The sequence below is a fragment of the Cetorhinus maximus genome, chromosome 2, assembly GCF_964194155.1.
Source record: "Cetorhinus maximus chromosome 2, sCetMax3.hap1.1, whole genome shotgun sequence".
Lineage (NCBI taxonomy): Eukaryota > Metazoa > Chordata > Chondrichthyes > Lamniformes > Cetorhinidae > Cetorhinus > Cetorhinus maximus.
This window is the reverse complement of record NC_135880.1, coordinates 87,661,806-87,674,870: the sequence shown is the minus strand read 5'-3', so window position 1 is coordinate 87,674,870 and position 13,065 is coordinate 87,661,806.

Sequence of the window (13,065 nt, the reverse complement as noted above, 5' to 3'; positions counted from 1 at the left end):
CAAAATATCTTTCCCCATATTTCAAAGTAGGATAAGTTTGTGATTAGAAAACAGCAAATCGAACCAGAGACTGACTATGAGAAAGTTGGCACTTTAATGGAAATGGCAACAAAGAAACAGAGAAATTGGAAGAAAGTCAGATATAAATTTCACATTGAATGGGAGTTGGAATTTGTTGTCATGAGAAAGAACGAGAAACCACTGTAAAAAAAAAATTCAACTAAAACAAAATAGTTTGAAGAAGCAGTTCAAGTTTTGCACACAATGAGTTTGGTTGAAAGTATCCTCTTAGTGTCCAAAATGGAGCTGATAAAATCATTCATTTTGCTAGGAGTCAAATTTGAATTGGCAGAGACAGAATTTGAAACAATTTCTTTCATCTTCTGCATTGGTGACTTCGGCTAACTACAAAGCTGCATGGATTCTGGCTCGAAGGAACAGTTTTCAGATGGAGAATTGGTGAAATAAATCATCTTTACAACTGTGGAAACTTTGTTCAAAAGTTGTGAACTGAAAATTAAAAAATATCATGCAAAAGGTTTGAAATCTGCAAACTAGACCATTCCTCAACGATTGCAAAATTTGGCGCAAATCTTGAAGTACCACTGCTTGCTCAGTTGAAGAATTGTATATCATTTTCAGTGGCATTGGATGAGTCTTACAACATACACTGCACAGATTGTCATCTGGATTCAGCTTTAAGACTTAACGATTCACGAATTTGTGGGCTGAAAGACCTCACTCATGATGTCGACATCTTGGTGCTTTCAAAGGTGTTGTGGAAAATTGGATTTGAAGAAGTTAGCTTCAGTCAGAACAGGTGGTGCATCGGCAATAATTGGCCAAAATCTAGGGCAAAATCATCCCAGATTTGCACTAAATGCGTAGCAGGCATGAACAAAGATATTTTACCCACCGGCTGCAATGGCGGATTTTCGCAGATCCCGCCTCATAAATTATGTAGTCATGGGAAACACGCCGTCTCACTTGACACTGACTCCAGCACCGAGAGCACTTCATAGGAGGACCCTGAGGGCTGCACCGTTGAAGACCTGCCACGGAGCTCACCCACACTCTCCGCCAGTGACACACACCTTGGTGGGACCTAGATGTAGAGCAGCCTCGGAACTCACAATCTGGTGAGCACAGCGTACAATCTGTTCTACAGCAGGAGGACACAGGGGCATCAGAGGTCACCAGAACACGGACAGCTGGAGGCAAGGAATCTGCTGAATCTGAGTCAGATGATGAGCCTCTGGACTTGGTCCTCAATCAGTTGTTGGAGCTACAAAGACAATCACAAGAACATCAGGAAGGGATGCCTGGTGCACTCCTCAGATTGCAAGGTACGATGGAGGAGTCCATCCACCTTCAGTCCGAGGTGATAGCGCCAGCATGATGACGGACCAAGGTCAACATTGGCAGGATAGTGGCCGCCCTCTTGGTCCAGGACATTGGTCCTGCACTGCTGCACCAGCTGAACTCCATTCCTGACACTATAATTGGCCTCCAACAGTCTCCATGCGAAAGGGTTGTAGGACAGCTCAATCTCACTCCAGCTTCCCCCTCTCCTCAAGGAGTCAGCCAGGGGTCATTGGGCATCCATAGGAAGGAATACCAGCAGCTCGATACCCTGGGCCATCCACCCATGTGACTCCAGGGATGTCCAGCCGATCCAAATTCCCCCTTCCTGTGATCTCCCATTATCTCCAGCTCCACAGGCTGAGGAGGGTGCACCTGGCCCACAGCAGGATACTCAAAGCAGGCTGAGGCCCTCCAGGTCTCAGCTCTCCAGAGGATGCCCGTCAAGGTCATCAGACAGGGCGTAGCAGCCAGCAGGCTGCCTCCACCTCTACTGTAGCTATGTGGGGGGGCACCAAGACGTGGTGGCAGGGTTAGGAAGGTTAAGTAGTTGCGACACGTGGGCACAGGTGTCAATCACTTGTACATAATGTTCACTATTGTAAATAAACTCCCAAGAAAATATCCTTGTAACAAAGGTAACTGCATAGATATGAGGGCAGATTTGGCCCTACTGGACTGGGCAGGAAGACTACAAGGTAGGACAGTTGATAAACAGTGGAAGATATTTAAGGAGATATTCAATTTCTTCCAAGGAAAATATATTCCAAAGAGGAAGAAAGATGGTAAGAGGGGGATAAAGCATCCATGGCTAAGCAAAGTTAAAAATAACATAAAGGCAAAAACTAAGGCATACCAAATTGCAAAGGTCAGTGGCAGGCTGGAAGATTGGGAAACTTTTAAAGATCAACAAAGGGCTACTAAAAAAAAATAAAAAGAGCAAAGATAAATTATGAAAGAAAACTAGCACAAAATGTAAAAACTGGTAGCAAAAGCTTCTACAAGTATATACAAGGAAAGAGAGTAGTCAAAGTGAATTTTGGTCCCTTGGAGGACGAGTCTGGGGAGTTGATACTGGGGAAGGTAGAAATGGCAGAGACGCTTAATCAATATTTTGCCTCTGTTTTCACGGTGGAGGACACTAGTACCACCCCAATAGTAACAGGTAGTACAGAGGGTATAGAGAAGGAGGAACTTAGAACAATCACCATCACTAGAGAAAAAGTACTGAGCAAACTATTGGGATTAAAGGGTGACAAGTCCTCAGGACCTGATGGCCTACACCCCAGGGTCTTAAAGGAAGTGGCAGCGGAGATAGTGGATGCATTGGCTATAATATTCCAAAATTCCCTGGATTCTGGAAAGGCTCCAGTGGAATGGAAAAATGCTAATATAACACCCTTATTTAAAAAGTGGGGAGGCAGAAAGTAGGAAACTATAGACCAGTTAGTTTAACGCCTGTCATTGGGAAATTGTTGGAATCCATTATTAAGGAAGCAGTAAAGGGGCATTTGGAAAGTCAAAATGCAATCCATCAGAGGCTTTATGAAGAGTAAATCATGTTTGACTAATTTGCTAGAGTTCTTTGAAGATATGACAAGCAAAGTGGATAATGGGGATCCTGTAGATGTAGTATATCTAGACTTCCAGAAGGCATTTGATAAGGTGCCGCACAAAAGATTAATAAATACACAAGATAAGGTCACACGGGGTTAGGGGTAATATACTAGCTTGGATAGAGAGCAGAGAGTTGGGATAAATGGATCTTTTTCTGGATGGCAAGTTGTAACTAGTGGGGTGCCACAGGGTTCAGTCCTTGGGGCCCCAACTATTTACAATCTATATTAATGACTTGGATTCAGGGATAGATGGTACTATAGCTAAATTTGCAGATGACACCAAAATAGGTGGGAAAGTAAGTTGCAATGAAGAAATAAGAAATTTACAAATGGATATGGACACGTTAGGTGAATGGGCCAAAATTTGGCAGATGGAGTTTAACGTGGATAAGTGTGAGGTTATCCATTTTGGTTAGAAGAATAAAAAGGCGACTTATTATTTAAATGGAGAGAAACTTCAGAATGCTTCAGTGCAGAGGGATTTGGGTGTCCTCGTGCATGAATCGCTGAAAGCTAGTATGCAGGTACAGCAGATAATAAGGCAAATGGAATTTTGGCATTTATTGCTAAAAGGATAGAATACAAAAATAGGGAAGTGTTGTTGCAACTGTACAAGGCATTGGTGAGACCGCACCTGGAGTACCGTGCACAGTTTTGGTCCCCTTGAGGAAGATGTTGTTGCATTGGAGGCGATTCAGAGGAGGTTCACTAGATTGATTCCAGAGATGCAGAGCTTGTCTTATGAGGAGAGATTGAGCAGTTTAGGCTTATACATGCTAGAGTTTAGAAGGGTGAGAGGAGATCTAATTGAGGTATATAAGATGCTAAAGGAGATAGGCAAAGTAGATGTGGAGCAGATGTTTCTCCTTGTGGGGCATTCTAGAATGAGAGGCCATAGTTTTAGGCTAAAGGGTGGTAGATTTAAATCAGAGATGAGGAGGAATTACTTTTCTCAAAGGGTCGTGAATCTGTGGAATTCACTACCTCAGAGTGCAGTGGATACCGGGACGCTGAATAAATTTAAGGAGGAGATAGACAGATTTTTGATTAGTAACGGGTTGAAAGGTTATGGGAAGAGAGCGGGAAATTGGAGTTGAGGCCGAAATGAGATCAGCCATGATCTTATTGAATGGCGGGGCAGGCTCGAAGGGGTTAATTGCCTACTCTTGCTTCTAGTTCTTATGAGCAGTGTTCGTGTCATTCAGATGTGAAACCTTCGTACTTGCACTAGATATAGGCAAGTGTATCAGTCCAGGGCCTCTTCCCTGTGCAGTGTGTAACCTTCAGAGTAAATTGATGGTCCAGCTTCAGATCACTGGATACATTAGTGATGCCTGCACCTCAACGGTGCTTGTCATTGCTGCCAGAATATCGTGGGCAGGCATCACAGAATTCAGTCAGACATTGTGTGTGTGCTCTCAACACCTTTGAAGTGAGGCTGGCCCCCATCTCTTCAGCATCTGTGACCAGTGACAGTGTGGTCCTGAAGGGGACAAGCGATGAAGGCTGCCAAAGGATCAGGTGCAGTTAAAAGTTTCGCAACTGCGTCTCCACGATATGACCCTGATCACAGAGCACAGGCGAGCTGCCGTCAGCCACACAGGAGTCAGTTGTTCACAGAGGTAATGGGAAGATCTATGGAGTGCCCTCATTGAATGTTGTCATCATTCTCCTGGAATCTTGCTACTATTAGGATCTCTGCTGCGTCTCCATGATATGAGCCTGAGCACTGAGGGTATATGCACTGCCATCAGCTACACAGAAGTCAAACATTCACAGATGCAAGGTAAGGATGTCAGGACTGTTCTCACTGCAATGCGTCATCCTCCTCCGCGAATCTTGGAGCTACGAGAACCTCATGGGTGTGCCTGCCTCATCAAGCCAGTGCAATGGCCTCATCACCAGCATCTTCACCTACAAGGACCTCAGCACCCTCATCCCCTTCAATATCCTCCTCATCGGAGGAAAAGTGCAGCCCTTTCATCTCCTCAGCCAGGTCCTCCCCGAGTTGCAGCACCAGGTTGTGTAGCGCGCAGCAAGCTACGATGATGCGCGACAACGTCTGGGGACTGTACTACAGTGCTCCACCAGACCTGTCAAGGCACCAGAACCTCATTTTCAATATGCCAATCGTTTATTCCACCAAAGTCCGGGTCGTAGCATGAGCCTCGTCATACCATCACTCTGCTGCAGTCTGAGGCCGCCGCATGGGCATCATCAGCCACATTCTCTGTGGGTAGCGCTTGTCACCAAGGAGCCAACCCTGCAGCCTCTGTGGACCCTGGAAAATGTCAGGGACCTGATACCTGCTGAGGATGTATGCTTCATGGATGATCCCTGGGAATTGTGTGCAGACCTATAGGATGCGTTTGTGGTGGTCGCACACTAGCTGAACATTTAGCGAGTGGAAGCCCTTGCGGTTGACCTTAAGAGATTGCTTGTTGCCTAATCGCCATTGAGACCTAACTGCCACACAAGAGTGCAATCGATGGCACTCTGCACCTGTGGAAAACCAGAAATCGCCGCAAATCCCAGCGCTCTTGCTTCCTAGCTTTTCTGATCCCATTTGAAATGCACAAATTTCTGTGCCTTAACAAAGATGGACGCACTTGTGGAGTGGAGGCTTGCAAGATCCCACACAGGTCACCTGTGGAGCCCTGGAAGGAGCTACTGGCGTAAAGATTGAGCACCGTGGTCATTTTCACGGCCAATGGCAGTGGATGCCCTCCATGTCCCCATGGCGCCAAGTCCTGCAGCAGGTGGCATATGTGACCGACCAGTTCCCTGGAGATGTGCAGTCTTCGGCGAAACTGTTTCTGTCATCTGCAGGAATGACAAGCTACGTGCCTATGAGCGACGGCTCGCTGTGGATCTTAAGCTGCTTGCGCAGGAGGCCCTGCAGCACCTTCATCGAGGGTGGTGCTGCTCTCATTGGCAAGCCAGGTGCCTCCTTCACAATCTTCTTCTCTGCTCCCTGTAAGCCATGAGGCATACCTCTAGATCACCAGGCTCCATGATTCTGATGTTCTCCTCCTGCAGGATCAAAGAGAGAGATACAACAGTTAACATATGTCTCCTAAGGACCTCTGTTGGTTAAATCTCTGGCTCCCTCTGCGTCTCAAGGCTCCTTCACGCATGCCAGTGTGTAGTGCGCTTCATGGATATCCGAAACCCCATCCACCTCCACCCCACTCCACTTGACCGATTGGTGGCAGCTTCAGCCACTGGACTGCATGCTGTGCTCTCAGCTCAAGCATGAAGGCATTCTCCTAAAGCTTGAACCATGAGGGATCCTGGTCCAAACCTGCAAGGGGCTCTGAGCGCCTCCACCAGTGAATGCCCCATGGCACCTTTCGCAAGGGAATTCTACAACTTGCTCAGTCGTCCAATTGTTCTGCAGCCCACTAAAACGCATATTAATTTGCAGTCTGGGCCTGAGGGGTGAAATGTTCTGGAGCATATGGTGGCACATTCATGCTTTTGTGTTGCTTGAGTGGGCAGAAATGCTTCAGAGGCCCGACTCCAAGCACGTTAGTGGAGCTGCTGCCAAACAGTCCCAGCTGCGGAAGAATACTCACTTTTGACTAGCTTTTCCAAGTGCGTGGTCGCTTCCCCTCCCTTCCCCCACACCCAAAGGTTGGCTGCACTCATCTCTGAGTTCCTTCTAATTTCAGCTTCCCAGGTACACGCCTTTTAAAGGCAATCGTAAATCACCCTGTTCTGAAGTCACACCGAAGTGGGAGGTAAATTTGACATGCGGGCACGATGATGAGATGCAAATGCATTAAAATTAAGTTCCTGATGTTGGACAGTGGGAAACGCAGCCCCCTATTAACGGGTGAAGCGGATGAACACAAACTGGTTTCATGATGGCTTAAAACCGATTTTTGGCCTTCTCGCCATATTGTCCGCTCACGCCACCAAACACACCCGCCATCAACAGGAGCGGAAAATTCCGGCCCTAGATTTCTCAGTCTGCTGAAGCAGCATATGACTGCGAACAGCCTTGATGGTGATGATTTGGCCTCATTTCAATGTATTTGCAACATCTGGTTCACTAATGTCCTTTAGAGAAGGAAATCTGCCATCCTCACCGGGTCTGGCCTACATATGACTCCAGACCCACAGCAATGTGGTTAACTCTTCAAAAAAAATGCCCTTTGAACAAGGGCAATTAGGGATGAGCAATAAATGCTGGCCAGCGATGCCCACACCCGATGAGCGAATAATTTTAAAAAAACCACGTTCAAATAGTGGGAAAGACATGCTGAAAGATTTGATGAACACGGTTGACAAAATTGTCAATTTTATTCACAGCAGTGCTCTGAGTCATCGACAGTTTGTGGAGTTGTTGGAAGAAGTGGAGTCAGATTTCACCAAAATATCTACTTTGCAAATGTACAGGGGCTGAGCTGAGGAAAGGTCTTGAAATGATTTTCTGCCTTGCTCACGCCAATCTGAAACTTTCTTGCTGATAAAAGAAATTTGGCAACCTACTCTGTGATTGAGGATGAAGCGTGGCATTGTGACTTGCGTTTTCTGACTAACATCACTGCCCACTTGAATGAAGTGATCTTGAAACTTCAGGGAAAGGGAAAAATAATTTAGGATTTGGTATTGTATGAGAGAGTTTCAGTCAAAATTGAAATTTTTGTAGGGCAAATGAAGAGGCAGGGTTTTGCATACTTTCCAAATCTGCAGCAATATGTGGAAGATGCTGGTTTTCACCGGTGATGCTGTGTAGTGGTTGGAGAATTGGCTCAGCAAATTTGCCCTTCTATGATTTTGAAAGTTTCAGGCTCACCTTTTACTTCATGAAAGATCCATTTCACTTTGACATCTATAATTCTCAACAATTTCAAGGGCTCATCAGTATACCCTCTCTGGACAGGCTAGGTTGCGAAGCTGATGTGCTTTTGTTTCAAAGCCAGATCAATCATCAGCCAAAAAGTGAATCTGTTTTGATGCTGAGTCACCTTTGGGAGGGAAATGAATTCATGCTTCTCCATTAAGGCATCACAAAATTGTCTTCGGTGTTCCGTTCAATACGGCTCTGTGAATTATCATGAAATCAAAGTATCATTCACAGATACTTGATGTGAATCTGGAGGTAGGGTTGAGATGGTCAGCCTGCAAAAAGTTTCTGACTAATTTCAGGATGTTGATGAAAGAAAAAAATTTTGAAGTGTCACAATCAACATTTAAATTTGCAATAATTAATAAACACATTGTTATGCTATGTTTATTTTGTCAGTATTCTGGATAAATAAGAGTTATCATATTTTACTATGAATTATTCTTAATTCCTAAAGTTTGTGTGTTTTTCTGCATACCAATATTGATTGCTGACAGTTTAAAACATAAAACCTATTTTTCAAAAGAATGTGCTTTCATTTTATTGCATATATTTTGTACTTTGTGCAAAAATGGTGACCTAATTACCACAAACTTGGTGAGCATTGAAGTTCTATTTAACACCACTGGCATGGAGGGATTTGAAGAGGAATGTGGTGTAACCTTCCTCTACCCGCAATTATTTATGCTGGTTTCTAATAGTTTTATCTCCGGGCTTTAATTTTAGGCAAATGCTAATAAGATTCCAAAAAATGACTTAATTCCTGATGGAAAGATTAACATAAAATTTGGTGCAACTTGTCTGTTATACTATTCAGATCATTCTGTGACATATGTTCAAAAATATTTACTAAATTAGGATTAAAAAAACATATTTTTGTGTAATACAAACAGCTGACCACTATTCTAAACACAGTATGCCGCCAAAGGCTCGATCAGTATCTACTACTTGTGTTTCTGAGTCATAAGACGGCTGTCCACACTTGGCTGCACTTATCAAGGAATGCACAGCAATATAAGTTGACCTCATTCAGGTCACCAGATTTATTAATCGACTCTTGTATTTAGGAATGCAGCACTAGCCTACTGGCTTCAGTCTGATCTTTTCTCAGAGTATAATTTGAAGATATAGTTACTGTTGTTCTAGCTTTTGATTAAAACCATCTTTTGAATGATTTGTTAAATTCTAGGTTTGGACCACATGAGGCTGAATTATAGGCACCAGAATGCAGATGCCCCTCCACTGAACAGCATTTGTGTTATAGCTACCATAATTTACAGGAAGAATTCTTGTAACTCTGTCGCCTCCATGTTTTTATCAAAGATATTCTTCAGCATAGAATTCTTGAGCTGGTCACTAAAGTGACTGTGCCTACAACAACAAAATGATTAAAACACAGTTAGATTTCTACATTTTTAATTATCACCAACAAAAATGACTTGTTAAAAAATCTTTGTAAGATGCAATATTATCACAGCATTCCTAACAATTAATAAAAATACTGTATTCAATCAGACAATGAAATGAGTTTGGTTGCTTTACAGCATTTTCATTGATTTTGCTTTCCTTTGTTCCACTTTACTATTCCCACCTTCTTTGTGAAAATTCTTGAACAAAATTAATCCAACACAAAAGCAAAGAAGGCAAGTTGCGTATTTTGAGGCAGGCTGAGCTAATGCTCTGAGGGAAAGATTGGATTACTTTTCCTTTCACATTTTCTGAAAAATAAACAGATCTATTTAATGTGATGATGTCATTTGCTCTTGAATCATTTAAATTAAACTTTCACTAACTTTTTCACCAATATTTTTAATTCCCAAAAGAAAATTAATAACTTTACGGGATTTCCCACTTAAGGCGGAGATGAGAAAACATTTTTCTCTCGGAGGGTATTGAGTCTTTGGAACTCTCTTCCCCAGAGAGTGGTGGACGCAGGGTCAATGAATATTTTTAGGCAGAGGTAGATTGACTCCCTTGTTAGTCAAGAATCTAAGGTTATCTGGGGTAGGCAGAATATGGAGTTGAGCCCACAATCAGATCAGTGATGATCTTATTGAATGGCGGAGCAGACTCAGGGACCAAATGGCCTACTCCTGCTCCTACTTTGTATGTTTGTAAAAGAGAAACCTGTAAATGAAGATGGAACATAATAATCATGTACTGCAGCTTTAAAAAAAAAACTTTGTTAATACGTAGATTTTCAGCATTAACAAATTCTACCCTGTTGAAGACAGTATATTCAAAACATTGTTTCAAACAATCACTTCATTCATTTAAAAGTCATTTAGGCAGACTCTCCTGTTCATTACAGATAATTAACAAAGTATCTTTGATTGAAATTGAGGAAAGATGTATTATGCAACTTACGTGGAAAATGAGCAAACTTTATCATTCCATTGTCAGGATTCATTACAAATACCTAACTCAACAAATCTTTTTAGCCCATTCTGAAGTTGTTAGTGAAAAAACTAGTTTCCCATATTATTACTTTGACTTTAATCATATTACTTATTTTTGTTTAAAATTGCTAAAAAAAACAATCCAACTGAAAGTCATGTTCTGAACGCAAGGGGGAGCATTTTATCTTAAGATGGAAGTGATCATTAACTGTAACTTCTGATTAACTACTCAATTTGTAGAATGGTTAATGCAGAAGAGAAGTTTTAGTAACTATAATTTGTATATTAGAAAATAATTAAGCTAAGTCTGATTGAAGTTAGGAATGGGCATTATTTAGTTTAACTTAAGATTTAACAATGATTAAACAGGACTAGTTCCATACTTAAATAAATAAAAGCAAAAAACTGCGGATACTGGCAATTCGAAACAAAAACAAAATACCTGGGAAAAACTCAGCAGGTATGCTGTCAGACCTGAGTTTTTCCAGGTATTTTTGTTTTTGTTTCTAGTCCCATACCTGTTAGGTTTATGACACAAAAAATGAAGTTAATGCATAATGTTCAGCACATTTTATACCAACAGCTAATGATACATGAATCAAGTTAGTTCCCTTTGATAGCATTCAACATACCATACCCCAGTTCCCTTGATCATTAAGCATGCAGAAAGGATACTGTTGCTGCGAAAGTCCTAGTAAGGTGAATACTTATTCAGATATGCATGCAAATAGATGGATAAAATAAACCCTAGCCACCAAAAGACGAATAAATGCAAAATTAAAAATATGCTATGCTCATGCAATATAATTAGAAAATCATTTTAAAAAAATAAGCATTTCGCATCATTCCTTTCTTAATCCAGAAAACAGACTAACAAATGGTTTCTTTCTTATACATCAAGTCGTAACAAGAACACCATGGGCAGAATTTTGCCCTTGATGGGCAGGTGGGCGCCACTGGCTTGGTGGTGGGCGGGCAGCCAATCGCCGCCGCCGAAACGGGCCCCGCCACCATTTTGAGTGGGCGGGCCAATTAAGGCCCGCCTAGCGGGCCGCCTGACGGGAAACGCTATGCGCTTCCTGTGCAAGGAGGGAGGGATTCCCCAACTGTCAGAGTGCGCTCTTTCACGCATGCGCACGAAAGAGCACACATCTCCCTGAGACTAAGTGCTGCCTCAGGGAGATCACTGACAGTGTTTCGAACTTCAAAAATAGAATAATAAAAAAATTATTAACATGTCCCCTTCATGTGACAATGTCACACGAGATGGGACATGTTAATAAATATGACAAAAACTTTATTAAACTTTTTTAAAACAGACATGAAACCTCATGCCACCAGTGGATGAGGTTTCATGTATTTTCAGAAGCCCGCTGGGGCTCCTGGCCTGCCCGCCAGCCTTAAGGTTGGACAGGGAGGGCCTTTAATTGGCTTAATGATCCTGTCAATGGCCTCAATTGGCCATTGACAGGTCGGCGGGTGGACAGCTGATCGCGCTGTCCGCCCGCCTTCCTGAATATTTAAATGGAACGGGATGATGTCGGAGGTTCCGCCCGACGTCATCCCGTGTTATTTTCACGTCGGCGAGCGGGCCCCGCCCCCAGCTCGCCGACAGAAAAATTCTGCCCCATGGCACTGACTTTCAGCTGTACAAATAAGATCTTATGGTCACTTGTCCAGCAACTATTACCTGGACAGCTACTTTACAAAGGTTTGTACTTGGAGCAATTACAACTATAGTATCCCATATGGATTTCTTTTTAAGTTCCAAAATAACAAAATATAACTCTAACCAAAAGTTCTGTTCCCTTCCCTGGTTGTATTCAAAGTTTGTCCTCCTTCAATTTTAAGGGAATCAAGGAGTATGGGGAAAAGGCAAGAAAGTGGAGTTGCGGACTATCAGATCAGCCATGATTTAATTGAATGGCACAGCAGACTCGATGGGCTGAATGGCCTACTTCTGCTCCTGTGTCTTATAGGTAATTTACATAACCATGATTCCCACTGATCCTTCGTGCTACAATTGCCAATTTATTAGACATGACTACTCTTTAAGTTCAGTCATAGCAACAATTTTGTTCAGAAACCATTTTGGGGAAACATGAGTAGATGGTGTTGATGTTTTTAATTAGTAATTGGTTAAAAAAAAAGTAGAGGGATCCTTTGGATAATGGGTTAAGATGTGCTGAGGATCAAATAATAGCAGGTTCTTTAGCACCAGCATCCCAGTTGGTATGCATAGCGAAATAAACACATTTTCCAGCATGTCCTATGAAAGATTTGATTAACAGTACTGCCTGTGCTTTTGTAAAGATATAACATTGCAAATTTGTCACTTTTGAATTTTTTTTTGAAAGGGAATCTGCAAAAAAAAATGATAGATTAATACTATTAACACACATTTCCATGTGGGTTTCTCCAGATTTACATAATGGATCATTCATTCCTATTAACCATATAGTGTATAAATCCTTTCATCATAAACACAGTGAAAACTAAACAGAAATGCCCTCATGGGTAAATGTTCACTTTGTCCAGTAGTTCCTATTAAGCAAACACTGTCGAAATATCGGTAATTAATACCGAAGCAAATACTCCCTTTAAAGTGTTATAGTCCCTTAAGAGTAAAATCAATTATTTTAACAGTTCCTTTGTTTATTTATTAGCGTATATTTGTTTAAACAAAGTGCATGGAGGATTTTATTCCTGGAACTATTACTAGCCCAACTGTATAATGATGACCATTAACTTAATGAGTTTCAATGATCTTGTGTTTCAGTTTTAGTATCTTGTGACTTGATTCCACGAGAGTGCTGAATACAAGATTATG